The sequence below is a fragment of the Astatotilapia calliptera genome, chromosome 4, assembly GCF_964374335.1.
Source record: "Astatotilapia calliptera chromosome 4, fAstCal68.1, whole genome shotgun sequence".
NCBI lineage: Eukaryota > Metazoa > Chordata > Actinopteri > Cichliformes > Cichlidae > Astatotilapia > Astatotilapia calliptera.
In genome coordinates this window covers 15,715,069-15,729,702 of record NC_137425.1, presented here as the reverse complement: position 1 = coordinate 15,729,702, position 14,634 = coordinate 15,715,069, and the positions used below count along the sequence as shown (strand labels likewise).

At 39.5% G+C, this 14,634-nt stretch overlaps 1 protein-coding gene and 1 pseudogene across 3 annotated transcripts in view; one reads left to right on the top strand and one right to left on the bottom strand.

The window, feature by feature from the left end:
- Positions 1–14,634, top strand: part of ccp110 (centriolar coiled-coil protein 110) — a 664,638-nt gene that overhangs the window by 255,866 nt on the left and 394,138 nt on the right. The window lies entirely within an intron of this gene.
- The window catches only part of LOC145428256 (nuclear GTPase SLIP-GC-like), a 34,260-nt pseudogene continuing 29,952 nt past the window's right edge, over positions 10,327–14,634 (bottom strand). Inside the window, exons 13-20 of the transcript XR_013908512.1 lie at positions 14,353–14,529; positions 14,109–14,263; positions 13,873–13,990; positions 13,634–13,742; positions 12,342–12,472; positions 12,140–12,221; positions 11,983–12,052; positions 10,327–11,505 (exon numbers count right to left, since the gene is read on the bottom strand). The product of XR_013908512.1 is annotated as a nuclear GTPase SLIP-GC-like (transcript). The remainder of the gene's footprint in view (positions 11,506–11,982; positions 12,053–12,139; positions 12,222–12,341; positions 12,473–13,633; positions 13,743–13,872; positions 13,991–14,108; positions 14,264–14,352; positions 14,530–14,634) is intronic.

The window sequence follows — 14,634 nt, the reverse complement described above, 5'->3', positions numbered from 1 at the left end:
TGTGGGAGGTCAGTGCCACGGGCCTGTAATCCTGGGGGCCACTGGGACGAGGCGTCTTTGGTACAGGGACGAGGCATGATGTCTTCCACATCACCGGGACCCTCTGCAGACTCAGACTCAGCATAAACAGTTTATGAAAGACTCCACACAGCTGGGGGGCACAGGTCTTGAGGACAAGGGGACTCACTCCGTCTGGTCCAGCAGACTTGCCTGAGTGAAGTCTCCTCATTTGCATCTCAACCTGGTATTGAGTGAAGGTGATGGGTGGGGGAGGGGTGTCAGGAATCTCACAGGAGGCAACATGGGAAGAGAGAGGCTGGCACAGTGGTGTGGCTCTGGATTCCAGGCTGACTGCAGGTGAGGTTGTGGGGGTGGGAGCAGACACTGTGGTGTCGAATCTATTGAAAAACAGATTCAACTCGTCGGCTCTATTCTCACCTCCCTCAGCTCCCCTGCTGTTGGTTGGCCTGAATCCAGTGATGGTCTTCATGCCCCTCCACACCTCTCTCATGCTGTTCTGCTGGAGTTTCCACTCCAGCTTCCTCCTGTAATTGTCCTTAGCCTCTCTGATCTTGTCCTTTAGTAACACATGGACCTTCCTCACCTCTTTGTTGCCCCCTCTGAAAGCCCTCTTCTTGTTGTTGAGGAGGGCTTTGATGTCCTTAGTCACCCACGGCTTGTTATTTGGGTAACAATGAACAGTCTGAGCTGGAACAATGGAGTCGGTGCAGAAAGTTATGTAGCCTGTGATACACTCAGTAAGCCCATTGATGTCCTCGGCGTGAGGCTCACAGAGTGTTTCCCAGTCGGTCACCTCGAAACAGCCCTGTAGTTCCGCTATTGCCTCCTCTGACCACCTCCTAACAGTCCTGGTGGTCACAGGTTCCCTCCTCACAATTGGCACATAGCGGGGGGTGAGGTGAATCAGGTTATGATCTGACCTACCAAGTTGGGGGAGGGAGGAGGAGCTGTATGCATCCTTGACGTTAGCAAGGATGCATTTAGGTTTAGCATTTAGGCTGTGTTGTGGAAGTTTTCCATTAAATAAAGCCTGCAGACGAGCGGTGAGTGGTAGCTAACATTCTTTAATCAAAACACAAAGAACAGACAACCAAGTTGGTGGAGAGCCTGCATGACCGCGGGGCAGACGGTCAGCATAGTCTCTCTGAGCTTAGCATGGCTCTCAGTTAAATACCTTCCACAGGAACAAAAGGCAGTACACAGCTGTTTCACACCTTAAGGTTCACACTCCCTTGCTGCCTCCCAGAGTCCTCGAAGAGACAAAAGACTCTTCCTGTGGAGTTGTCTGCTTTCCCCAACTTCCTTACTAGACCCCCACCATTTGTCTTACTGTATGAGTGTGAGACATGTTAAAATCCAGTGGCACCAAGGCATTATACAATAAAATAATGTGATTAATACAAAAGTAAAAGAAATTCCTATACAGCAAAACAAAACAGGGCGTGGCGAACTGAGGGAAAACTAAACCAAAATCTAAACTGGGAAGAGGTAAGATTACCTACGAAGACTGTGACATAAAACATGATCATGAATCTCAACTGGAGCATGCAAAACCAAGACTTGAGGCAGTCAAAACATGAACCTGAACAGAAACATGAAAAATCCTGAGACCTGAAATGACATGAATCTAGACAAACAGATAAACCAACACTGAGCAGGGGGAGAGAGGACTTAAATGCACAAAAGGGTAATGAGGAAAGTGAAAACACCTGGGGAAACGGAGCTGACACAAATGAACCTGATGCCACAGGGGGTGCAAAACTAAACACTTCGAAACACAAGACTTTCAAATTAAAACAAGGAAAGGAGCATGAGAATGGGTAAGGGAGAGGCACGAGAACAACTAAAAGTTATACATAAAGGACAAAACAAACTTACACAGAAAACAGGAAAAGACTCATAAACAAGCAGACATGGACGATGACATTGACTTGACTAAACCCCAACTAATATTAACACAATAACTTAACATAAATACAAAATAAACTCAAAATGCTGGGTCACAGACCCAGCCCCCTGATATCAGGTTGAAGAGAGACTGTAGGATGGGGTAGTGCAGTAGTAGATTGTTTGATGGATAAGGAGGTGTTTAGATTCTTGGTATGTGAGGAGGGCCAAGAGTGGGTCCTGTACTTGTATTTCATTATTTTTTAACAGATTTTGTGTTTTGTGTGTTTTTTCACTCAATGTAATTTCCAGATGATTATTGTTCCCATGGGCTATTTACATACTTTCAATATTTCTTTACTAGAGTGTTGAAGCTAAGCCAAAGAAAACTGGTACATACTGTAAAACACCTTATAGGACACACCCATTGCTAGGGATGGGTATCGAAACCCGGTTCTTGTTGAGAACCGGTTCCCACTGTTTCAATTCCTTGGAATTGTTTGCCATTTTTGCAAACGATTCCCTTATCGATTCCAGTCGCCCCGAATGACGTCACCACGTTGCGGAGCGTCATTTACCTGGCAGGGCGCCTAAGCGGCTCAAACGCTAAAAAGTTTGGTTATACTTTACGAGAACGGATGACAACAGGGCAACTTGCAATACTTGCAAACTAGATATTTCATTTAAGGGAGGAAACACTACGAATATGCAAAAGCATTTGCTCACAAAACACGCGATGACCTGAAATGAATGTTGTATTTTTTATTCCGCTCCGGACTCGTGAATCTCAACCAAGCAGCAGCGGTAACGTTTGCACATCCTCTCCCGTTAATGCGGCAAGTAAATAGCGCGATCTGCCTTATTACAAAACCTGCCATTACTGTGCGCTGCATTTAGGTGACCATGATGAGAGAGACAGACAGAGTCTGGCTGGCTCAGATGCTGGTAGTTCTCGCTGCAGTCTACTGTTAGCGTCTCCTTTCAGGCCGGGATAGACGAATGTCACCGAACAGTGACTAAGTTTGTGGTCAAAGGCTTGCACCCATTTGCCACAGCAGATGCCCCCGATTTTCGGTAAGTGAATGTGTTTAATTGTAGACAGGGACATTACTGGATATTCTTGTGTAATTGCTACAGAATAATTTATGTTATACTTTGTTATTGCTACAGTAGAATATTTATTTTATTATTTTACATTTACAATTTTTTTTCCTGGGGACCCTGTGAAACCCCATTGAAGAGCCATAGGCTGTGGAGGTCTCACTGTTGGGTTTGTAAGGCCATGTTACTCCTAAATTTCTATCTTGTTCAAAGAGAAGATATAAAACAAAGTTTTAAGCTAATCGACCTTGGTGTTCTCCTTTTTTAAAAAGAATCGATAAAGAATCGATAAAGAATCGATAAAGAATCGAATCGTTAAACAGAATCAAAAATGGAATCTGAATCGTGAAAATCTTATCAATACCCATCTGTTTCAGTTCAGTTTCAGTTTTATTTGTCATATGTAAGTTAGCACAGGGTAAACATTGCAATGTCACTCAGCAGAATGGTGCAGTAGAAAAAAATTAATAAAATAAAATAATAAAAAATAAATAGAAAAATACTAAAGAGCAAAATATTAATAAGATGTAGTAAAAGAAAAGAGATTTTCAGTTAACTGACTAAATATATATATATGTATATATAAATATATGTACACACTAGTGATTAAATAAAGAAAATCTTAAATAGGAATGTGAGGAGTGCGGGGGGCAGATGGGATATTGCACAGGAATTAGCAGCAATACAAACTAAACAGTACAAAAGTTTTTTTTGTGGCAGTTGTTACAGTATTGCACTTTTTAAAATATAAATATCAATAAAGTGGAGTGACCAGTGCAGATTGTACAGAGTACTTGTGAAGCTGCAGGGTAGCTTCTGAGTGCGTCCTGTGTAGTGTGCTGTGTGTGTTTAAGTGTTGTGGTTGAGGTGTCGTATGGCTTGATGGTAGAAACTGTTTTTAAGTCTTGTAGTCCGAGCAGACAGACTCCTGTAATGTCTGCCAGATGGTAAAAAGGAGAACAGCTGATGTGCTGGGTGGCTGTGGTCCTTGATGATGTTGTGTGCTTTACGGAGGCATCGCTGAAGATAAATGTCCTGAGTGGCAGGAAGCCTCGTGCCAGTGATGTGCTCTGCTGCCTTCACCACTCTCTGTAGTGATTTACGGCTGCTGGCAGAGCAGCTTCTGTACCAAACTGTAATGCAGCTCGTCAGCAAGCTCTCGATTGCACACCTGTAGAAATTTGAGGTGATGTTGGCGTTCATGCCAAACTTCCTCAGCCTCCACAGGAAGTAAAGCCGCTGGCGAGCCTTCCTGATAGCAGCGTCTGTGTGAAGGGTCCAGGAGAAGTCCTCGGTGATGTTGACTCCAAGGAATTTGAGGCTGCTGACCCTTTTGACCTTGACACTGTTGATGTGGATGGGCTGGTGTTCCCTGACTGGTCGTTTCCGGTAGTCCACTATCATTTCTCTAGTTTTGCTGATGTTGAGAGTCAGGTTATTTTCCAGACACCACTCGTACAGTGCCATCACCTCCTCTCTATAGGCCGTCTCATCATTGTCTGTGATGAGGCCTATGATGGTTGTGTCATCCGCAAACTTGATGATGATGTTGGACACGTGTTTAGAAACACAGTCGTGTGTGAACAGGGAATATAGGAGGGGGCTAAGCACACAACCCTGTGGCGTACCTGTGTTTAGGATGAGTGGTGAGGAGGTATGCTTACCAACTCTCACCACCTGGGGCCTGTTTGTGAGGAAGTTTAGAATCCATCTGCAGATCGGTGTTCCCAGCCCAAGGTCGACGAGCTTTGTGGCAAGTTTTGAGGGGATGATGGTGTTAAATGCCGAGCTGTAGTCGATGAAGAGCATCCTTGCATATGTATTCACTTTTTGCAGGTGAGTGAAGGTGGTGTGCGTTGCCAGGGCGATGGCATCCTCTGTGGCTCTGTTTGTCCGATAGGCAAACTGAAGAGGGTCCAGTGTGTCAGGGAGGGAGGAGCAGATGTGACCTTTGACCAGCTGCTTGTGGCACTTCATGATGACGGATGTCAGTGCAACAGGACGGTAGTCATTCGGACAGGAGACCACTGATTTTTTGGGAACAGGAATGATGGTGGATGCTTGGAGGGATGTGGGGACCACTGACTGCCTCAGGGAGAGGTTGAAGATGTTGGTGAACACCTCTGCCAGCTGGTCGGCACACACTCTGAGAAGCCACCCTGGGATGCCGTCCAGTCCTGGAGCTTTGTGAGGATTGACCTTTTTAAAAGTCCATCTCACAGCTTCTGTTTTCAAGTTAAAGTTACAGCCTCACTGTCCTCCTGAGGGTAGAGGATCTGCTCTCTGTTGTCTGCGTCAAAACGAGCATAGAAGTTATTGAGCTCATCTGCGAGAGATGCAATGGGCTGAACACTGCCTGTGTTGTCCTTCTTTTAGTCAGTGATGCAGCGCAGTCCATTCCACAGTCGCCTGGTGTCAAAGCTGTGGTAGCTGGACTCCATTTTGTCCCTGCAGTCCTTTCTGGCCTTTTTTATGAACTTTCGGAGGTCATACCTGGCTGCTTTATATGCATCAGCATCCCCGGAGTTAAAGGCAGAGGTCTGCACTTTTAGCTTGGCGCGAACATCTTTATTTACCCAGGGTTTCTGATTTGGATATATGCAGACAGTGGTTTTTGTGATGGTATGATCCATGCACTTTCCAATATATCCAATGACAGAGTCTGTGAGTTCATTGATGTTGCCATCAGCTGCATCCACAAAATCTGCTGCATCCCTCCCCATTGCTTGATGTAATTTTCTGGATAACCATTCTTTCCCAGCTCAGTTTCCACAAAGCTTTAAATGTTTCTTTTTTGTTGTTGTTTGATAATTAATTACAAATCTAACAACATCTTAATCACATATTAATAAAAGTAGCAGTCTTTAGACAAACCTGTTTTCGACATATAAATAAAGATATTTGTTTACACACTGGCATCCTGTTACATTAATGTAGCTTCACACAAACACAGATGTACAGCAGGCCTTCAGTGTGGACTTTGTTTCAGAAATGGTCATGATGTCGGTTTGGATATGTGGTGAGAGGGAAACATGAAGATGAAACCAGGAGATGTCCTTACTGAATCATCAGAGCTGAACAGGTGATGGAGAAACAGGTTTACCTTTTAGGTGACATGAATGAGTTGAAGGGAAGTTATGAACTGTTTCTGAGAGACAAATAACACCAGGATCCTCTGTAGCTGACAACTGGTAACTGTGCAGGGGCAGCTCTACCAAAGTTTTGCCATTGGGGACAGGTAATGCATTAACAGGGAAAAGGGAGCAAAAAGAAATACTTTTCTTTCTTATTCTCATTTAAAATGTCAAGCTTTTAATAAATAATTACCTGAACCTTACAACCAATGTTTTCATCAGTTGTAAAATGTATAGATATCCATTATTGTACACAGTCATTTTTTTCAGGGTCCCATCATAATTTCTTCAGAAGTAAGTACTGTATATGTTGTATATGTCCCACATTTTCTAGATTCTGTACCAGTACTGTGTGTAAAATGCCATCAAAAAGTCAATGAAGTGTTATTCTTCCTCACCTTCTGTCTCCTTTCACTTTTTAAAGGTTGCCATGTTAGAAAAAACATTTTGCCCTGCCATGCTGTTAATTGATGTGGTAAATAAATAGTTTATGAAAATATCACTAAATCTGTCAGTTATTATTTTTAATATTCAGTAATGATCATGTCTCACCTCTTAGTCTCCTCTGTCTTAATTTCAGGTTTCCAACATGTGTTGTAGATAGTTCAAGAGGTTAACGCGACCAAGCAGGCTTCGGGTTTCAGCTAAGTACTGTTTAGAATACCAGAATAGGGAGGATGGTGTAGGTTTAAGTTTATTAGACTGATACATATATACCAACAAGACAGTGTACATCACTGTGACAACGGTGTTTGTTTTCATTCAAAGGTTTTTATTATAGTGGTGGGCTGGTCTCTAATCAAAATGCCCAGGCTGATTTTTTGTCCCAGTCCAGCCCTGTATGCAGCTCATCTGCAGTCTGGAGTTACCTACATCTTCCTACTCGGAAGGCAGAATTTCCGAGTACCGAGTACAATCAAAAGTACCACGACTGCAGTTTCCGCGTTGGACGTAAAAAGCACACGTGATGCTGTGACGTAGGCTAGAATCATGGCAGAAGTCGACGACGGTCCAGGCCTGGGATTTCTCTCGTGGTAATATGCACATTATTTTTTCCTTTCTGTTGGTAGGTGGCACAGTGCAATTGTGGCTAGACAGTGCTAACATGTAAGCAAGCTAGAAGACTGGCATGCTTGCTGGGTATCCAGTTAGGGAAGCAACTCATCAACACAAGAATTCTGAGTAAAACCAAAGTTACTTTCCCTAGTAACTAGTTACTTTGAAAGTATCGATTAACTTGAAGTAACTGAGTTACTTTTGATAGAAGTAACTGGTAATGTAACTAAGTTATTAATTTAAAATAACTTACCCAACACTGGTTTTCAGTTCTTTGAGTCATATCAAAGTGTTTTAGTATTTGGTTAAAATGCCTTATGAAAAGGAAAAAAGATAAGATCACTGACATCTTCAGTATTCTGAATATTTTTTCATGAACTATAAACTACATTCACTCCTACAGGAGAAAGCCAAGTGCACCAAAGAGAGAGTGGCTCTTTCTGCTACCACACAGAGGTCTCTAGACAGGAAAAAGTAGTAAGACATAGAAATAGAAACACATGTTTTACATTAATGCTGCTGAGATCCAGTGATCAGTGGTGCATGTGGTACTTCTTTAGGGTTGGTGAATCTCCAGCACAGACTAGAAAGATGCAGCAGAAGCCAGATGCCCCGCTACCAACAGGTGTGGGACACGGCTGTGGGATTTTATTACTTTTTAATTCATTTTGTGTTTCCCTCTATGTAATTTCTGGATTATATTCCCCAGAAGTTATTTACATACATTTAGTATCCCTTTCCTGGAATCTTGAAGCCAAGCCAAGGACAAACAATTTGTGCCCCCAGGACAACTTAACCGTCAGGGGCAAGTCTGTACTGGTCCAGATTGTAAAACAACTTTATAACACAACCATTTCCTGAAGTCATTTTCTAGATAATCATTCTTTCTCAGTGCATTGTCCACCAAGATTTAAACGTTTTTTTCTATTAATTAATTAGAATTGTAAAATCATTTGTCACATATTAATAAAAGTAGCAGTCTTCAGACACACCCTGCTTTTGACGTATTTAAAGTCACCACAGTGTGACTTTTTTCTCTTAGGAGCTGGTACAGAAAGACCCCAGAGGAGAGGGTGAAGCGCACAGAGAACCTGAAGAAGCAACACTCGCTGGGCTAAAGCATGACACAACATGCCCCGACCTGTGACCTGCTAACCACATGATTGTCCTTCAGTTAGCTTTGGAAATTCACATGAATGTATTCACACACAAAAACACGATCACAGCGCTGTTGGTTTCTGTTGGTCACTGTTGCTACTCACCGAAATTATTAGTTTCAACAGCTGATTGTTATGATGAAGAAAAGAATAAGTAGCTGTAGTTAAATGTAAGCCACAAGAAGCTCAATTGAAAACACGTAAAAACATTTCTGTGCCTGAGTACTCTGCCTTTGTTGTCTGTCATGTTTTAGCATGCATATATTTAATATCAAGTGCTTATAGCTGTAAGTTGCACACAGACAGTCACATAATGTAGTTGTTCTGAAAATACAATATTTTAATGTATATGATTTATTCCTTCAAGGGCTTTAATTACCAGTTCGTGCATTGTTTTGTTCTTTATGCTGAGTGTACTATAAAATGTATAGTACTCTGAGTCTGACTCTGAGTCGTATCAGGGTGTTTTAGTATTTGGTTTAAATGCCTAATGAAACGGAAAAAGGATAAATATCTGTGTTTACACTCTGGCATGCTGTTACATTAATGTAGCTTCACACGACCACAGATGCACAGCCGGCATTTAGTGTGGACTTTGTTTCAGAAATGACTGAAGAAAAATAAATTTACAAGACCAAGAAACAATATAAGACATTTTAATGAAATAGTATTTCTGAAATATTGTGTGAACTGATGCGTTCACTGCAGCAACACGCTGACTTCATATTTGTGCACTTGTAGCATTCAGCATTGATGTTTTTCTCCCACATTGCTGTGTGTTTCTTTTAAAGGATGATTTATTTCATTTAAAATGTCAGATTGTCTTTTTTCTTCAATGTCCAGAATAAAATCTGAAATTATTTAAATTTTCATTGAATTTAATTCACAATACAGTTAAATTATAACCTAGCTAAACTAAGCTAACTATAACTTAGCCATAAGTTTTTGACATGAGCTTCTTTTCTGTTGTTTGCTTTACCGATGTTTCATGACCCAGTAAATACGTTCAGCATGGTTTCAAACAAGGATCCTACTTAGATATTTAATTCTGGCCTATTATAATGTAATAAAGCCAAATATTAACAGTGGCCATGTTTATTTTTCAAAAATCTCTAAAAATAATTTACTGTATTTACACAAACTATGTAAAACATCATAAATAAAATATAATAAGGACAAAAATAAAATACTGATATACAGAAAATGTCCTTAGTTTTAGATTGTAGAGTAATTTTTGTGTAGTGTTTAAAACTACAGTAGTGTGAAAACATATTTGTCACCTACCTGATTTTCTTTTTTTTTTCTTGTATGTTTGTCACATTTTAATGTTTCAAATCCTCAAACGGGGGATTTAGGAAGGAACGCTGGTTTGAATGGGGAGTCGAGGAGGGCATTTACGTGAAAAGGCAAAGATCATCTCTGAATCGAGGAGGGGGTTTAAGGGTACATCTTTCGCCATCTTACAATGCTGTGATTGTAGACATTCCCAAAGTCTGTGATTGGTACTCAAGGCAACTAATCAATGGTCATGACAATTTGCATATTAATGATCAAGAAACTGACCTTGCAGTCCATTGTTTATTCAGTGGGCTAGTTTCAGTCCTTGTGCAATGTGCTGTTTATAAGGTTGGAGAAACCTGCAGTCAGCTGAGACTGAAGAAGTCACTTAGATAAGGATGTTTCTCCCTCTGACGCTACGTCCAGATGAACAGAATCAACCTTTTGGGACCTTCATTTAGAAACTCCATTTTGTCTTTACTAGTATTATTTTTGTTTGATTTGTAAATTTGTTTGCTGTTCTGAAACACTGAAGTATGACAAACACAAAAATAGGAAATCAGGAAAGGAGTAAACACTTTTTCACACCACTGTATGTTTGTCACGCAATGCAATCAATTTTTTGGTGATTTTAGGGTAAAAAGATCTGGGTTAAAAAAAAAACTGTTTCTATCTAATAATTACAAAAAATATTTTCTTGCACGTAAGATTTATTGAACAGTATACAATATCAAATGCATGCATTCTTTTAGAATCAGTACAGATGAAGCAAGAAAACTAAATGATATACTAGCTGCATCACAGTGTGCTGGATTAATTAACATTTAAATGCTCTATGCAACAATCTCAGTTTGGTTCATCTTTTTCTTCAACAACTGTATGGTCACTTAAAATTATGAGATGTAAATATCTTTGTTTCACCAGTGTAATAAAGGAAGCACCTTAGTACCTTTTTGTAATGACATCACTAAGGTTACAGGAAACATGACAGTAAATGCTAAACGTGAATGAACTGTTTCATGAAGAAATAAAGTATGGTGGGTGGAAGAAACACGAGAGAATTACTGAAGACAAAAATCAAAACAGGAATTTAACAATATGCACAGAAGTAATTAAAATTTTAAACATTTAACGTAACAAAAAATAACAAAGAAACAACCTGAACCTAAACTCAAACTGTAATATATTCACCAATAATTCCAAACCCAGAAAAAGCAAAATGGCAGGGAGATGACAGAAGTAGCTGATGATTTCCTGCAGCTTTACTTAGAGCCATTTCTCACTATTTGTCATGTACACATATTGTATAACTGCAACAAACAAGTATTTGTCATTAGAACTGTGATGTAAAATTGGTACCTTTTCAGTGCTGGATGAGGCTCAATGTTTAACTGATAAGCACTTACATTAAAATAAATGTTCCCGTCCCAATGAACCAACAGTATACACGTCAACTTAAAACATTAAATTATGATATTTAAAACAAGCAAAAAAATCAAAATGCTTTTGGAAACTGTAATCTCAGACTCTTACAATTAAAATCATAAATCTCAGGTTTGAATGGAGAATGCATTACATGTCTTCACGCTCTGCTATAAGGGATTAAAAACTACAACAAATTTTTAAAAAGAAAGAAATCAAAACATGATTTAGACCCTCGTGATTAACACCTTAATATTAGCAGTTTTAATTGATATCTATAATATTCAAGATGCTTTTTCTATAAAATTCATTAAAAAGTCAAAAGTGCACATCAACACAACATTAAAAGAGAGCAAAACAAATATTACTGTGATAATATGTAAAGACCTCGTGTCTCTAATCAGTGTTTCCTCAGGGATGTCCTGTGGGTTATCAGGCCTCAGCTGTTTCTGTGGAGCAAATGAAAAATGGGTGCTGGATGGATCAGTTAAATTTAAATAAAAACCAGTGCTGTCACCGTTAATCTCGTTAACGTGAACCGATCCATGTTAACACGTCAAAACTGGCAAATCCCCGTTAACGAGTTAACGAAGATTAGTCCCTGTGAGGGGTTAGAAGTTCACGCTAACGCCGTCATCACGACTAATACGATTAATAATTAACTCATCTGGAGAACACTCTGACTCAAAATCCTCTGAATGTTTCTGTCAACGCATTTCAGGCAGTTTGTCCGAAATTTGTCTATTCTGCACTACAGATGGGTTGAGTGCATTAAAAATGTTTATCGTGTTAACTTTGATGACGTGTATTAACATGATTAATGCTAACAGCACTAAAAACATTGTTCAAAATAATCAGAAAAATAGTTCATGATCACAGCCTTTTAAACAATTTGTGACATTTTAAGATTTACCCAGTGTGGTTACTTTTTTTCATCTTGATCGCCATTAAGTTCATCACAGTGTTTCTTCACCATCTCAAGATGTTCCAAAACATCTAAAAACAAAGTATTTGTTTTTATTAAATATTTATTGTTAGTGTTTGTATTGAGAGGATTCCTAATACTTTATATATTCTGTTTACCTGGCAGTGAGCAGGCCTCAGTCTTGAGTGAGTGTTCAATGGAATCCTCCATGGTTTCCTCCAGTGTCCTCAGGACAGTTTCCTAATTTATCATCAAAACCTTTGTTACTTTTTAAATAGGCAACTATTGAATCCAAGAATAACTGGACAAGAGATAAATTATTGGTTTGATATGTTTCAAGACTGCTTGGAAAAAAAAAACCTTCAAATCGTTCAACTGCTCCAACATGGCATTTTTTGCCTCTTCAAACATGTACTTCTTTGACTCCACATGTCTCTCAATAGTGACCCTCATCCTCTTCAGGGTGCCTGGTCCTTCAAATGCTGCTGCTTCTACAAGGAGACAATCATTTTCATGCACAGTTGAATAGAAATACCGAATTTTTCTAACCATAAGACGCATTGGATCATAAGGCGCATTAAGCAAAACAAAACAGTAAGATAAGTCAAACTTTACTCAACTCATTCTTCTTGCTTCCTCCACTTCCGTATGTGAAATGTGAAAATGAAAATTACCTGAAGCGCCTCAATGCTATGCTTTATATTAACCAAAATGTCATATAACTGTATAGTGTAGTATTAAGTGGACACGGCCCTGATAATAAAGGCATTAGACTACGTGTCCTTTAGTGGTAGAATGTTGGAGACTCTCGCTCACAGTTGTCTGTAGAAGTAGATAACAGGGAATCATCTCTCAGTGGAAATGTACTAGAATACTGTGGTTTAGACTAGAGTGAGACAGCTTGTAATAAAACTGTTATTACAGTTTTATTACGGCGGTGACAATCCAGCAAAGTGGAAGCATCTTGTCCTCCTTCCTGTATCCTGACCGATACACCATCTTGTTAGCTGCTAAACCTAAAAGAACTAGCCCTCACCTAACACTTCTCAACATTCAGTAACCCTACAAAAGTCACTGCTGTTTAGTTTTCTCTCTTCATTTATGTCTGAAGTGATAGCAGAGCTATACGTTTTGATTTTTTGAGAAATCTCTCAGTCAGAACATGGTATATCACATTTAGGTGGAAACTAGTGAGCTAACGTCCTGCAAACTTCTAACCCAGTTAAATTTGATAAATTTTGTTTTCATGGACGTCTGGATGTTAAACTTAATTGTTACACCTGGAAAAGCAGCGACAGTGACCATTTTATTAAAGATGAAAGAATTCAGACAGCTTTTAATTCTCAGTGATGCTGCACTGTTTGACTTTGGAACCTGAAGCGGCGTTTGGGCCCAGATTACTCTGTGAGGCTCCTGACTGCGGTAGCCGCAGTGTTCAGACAATCCATCAAGCGGTGCGGCTTCGTAGCTTACCAAAGTCGTACTAAAACATTTTTTGACAGATTTTTGAATGCCGTGTACCACATGAAACGGTTGGAGGTCAGTAAGCACAACCAGAATTCATACATAAGGCGCACCGGATTTTTGAGAAACTAAAGGATTTTAAGTGTGCCTTATAGTGCAAAAAATAAGGTAATTCACCTCTTTATTACCTTTGTAGCATCCTTTCATGTTACTCCTGATTGTCTCTGTCAGACTGTTGTAGATCAATTTCTTTTGTGTGAGGATGGTTTTGTTGAGCTTTGTCTTCATTTTTTTTTCCTTAGAAACATGAAATACAGATTAACATTATTTAAAACAGCATTAAGGTAAAATAACACAAGTTCAGTGTTTGAATGACTTTCTAATAATAGCTAAGCTAACAGGTTCATGGATAGAGAAGTTCTTTTACCTCGGTCTGGAGAAATGTCAGTTGCAGTTCGACATTTTTGTACTTTTCAATCAGTGAATCAGTGCTGAGTGAAAACGCATCAATGGCCCCATTGAAATTTCCACATTTTAGGTCGTTTCTGAATGGGGCAAAGATGTGGTTTATAATAGCAGTATTAGCAAGTTTATGATATAGTGCAATTTGGATACATGTATTGTTGTACATATTGGTGCTGTTCAGAATTAGATTATTCTCACGGGAAGGTCTTTCTGAATTTTTCATCAATGCTTTCAGTCAAACAAGACGCTAATATCATGTTGAGGTCTTTAGGTTTTCCTATCCTTGGTTTCTGGATGCCATCATTCCTAACTGCATACTTTAGTGTCCTGTGAAAAGATCTTTCTCTTGTTTTCTGAAACAAAACAGAATTTTTAATTTTTTTTAAACACATGGTCACAAAGTATCCTGAGGTTTTGTTCCAGTTGTAATTAAAACACATACACTGGGGTATAAGAAGGACCTCAGTTTTCTTTCACACAAATTTTGGGATTTTTCAACTCCCTCACGTAGGTGTTGTTCAAAAGCTTTTGTAATGTCTTCAATTGCTTTTTTGACTCGATTAAGTTGGATGTTCAAGTTTCCCTCAAGGACTGCACACACATCGTTTTTTTGTTCAACCTGAAATACAAGAAAGATCATTATTTAAAGCAGTAAAACATCACATAATGGTTCTTTACTCATTTTTGAGGCGGTCTTGAGAAACCCAGGCTTTTAACAGGAATC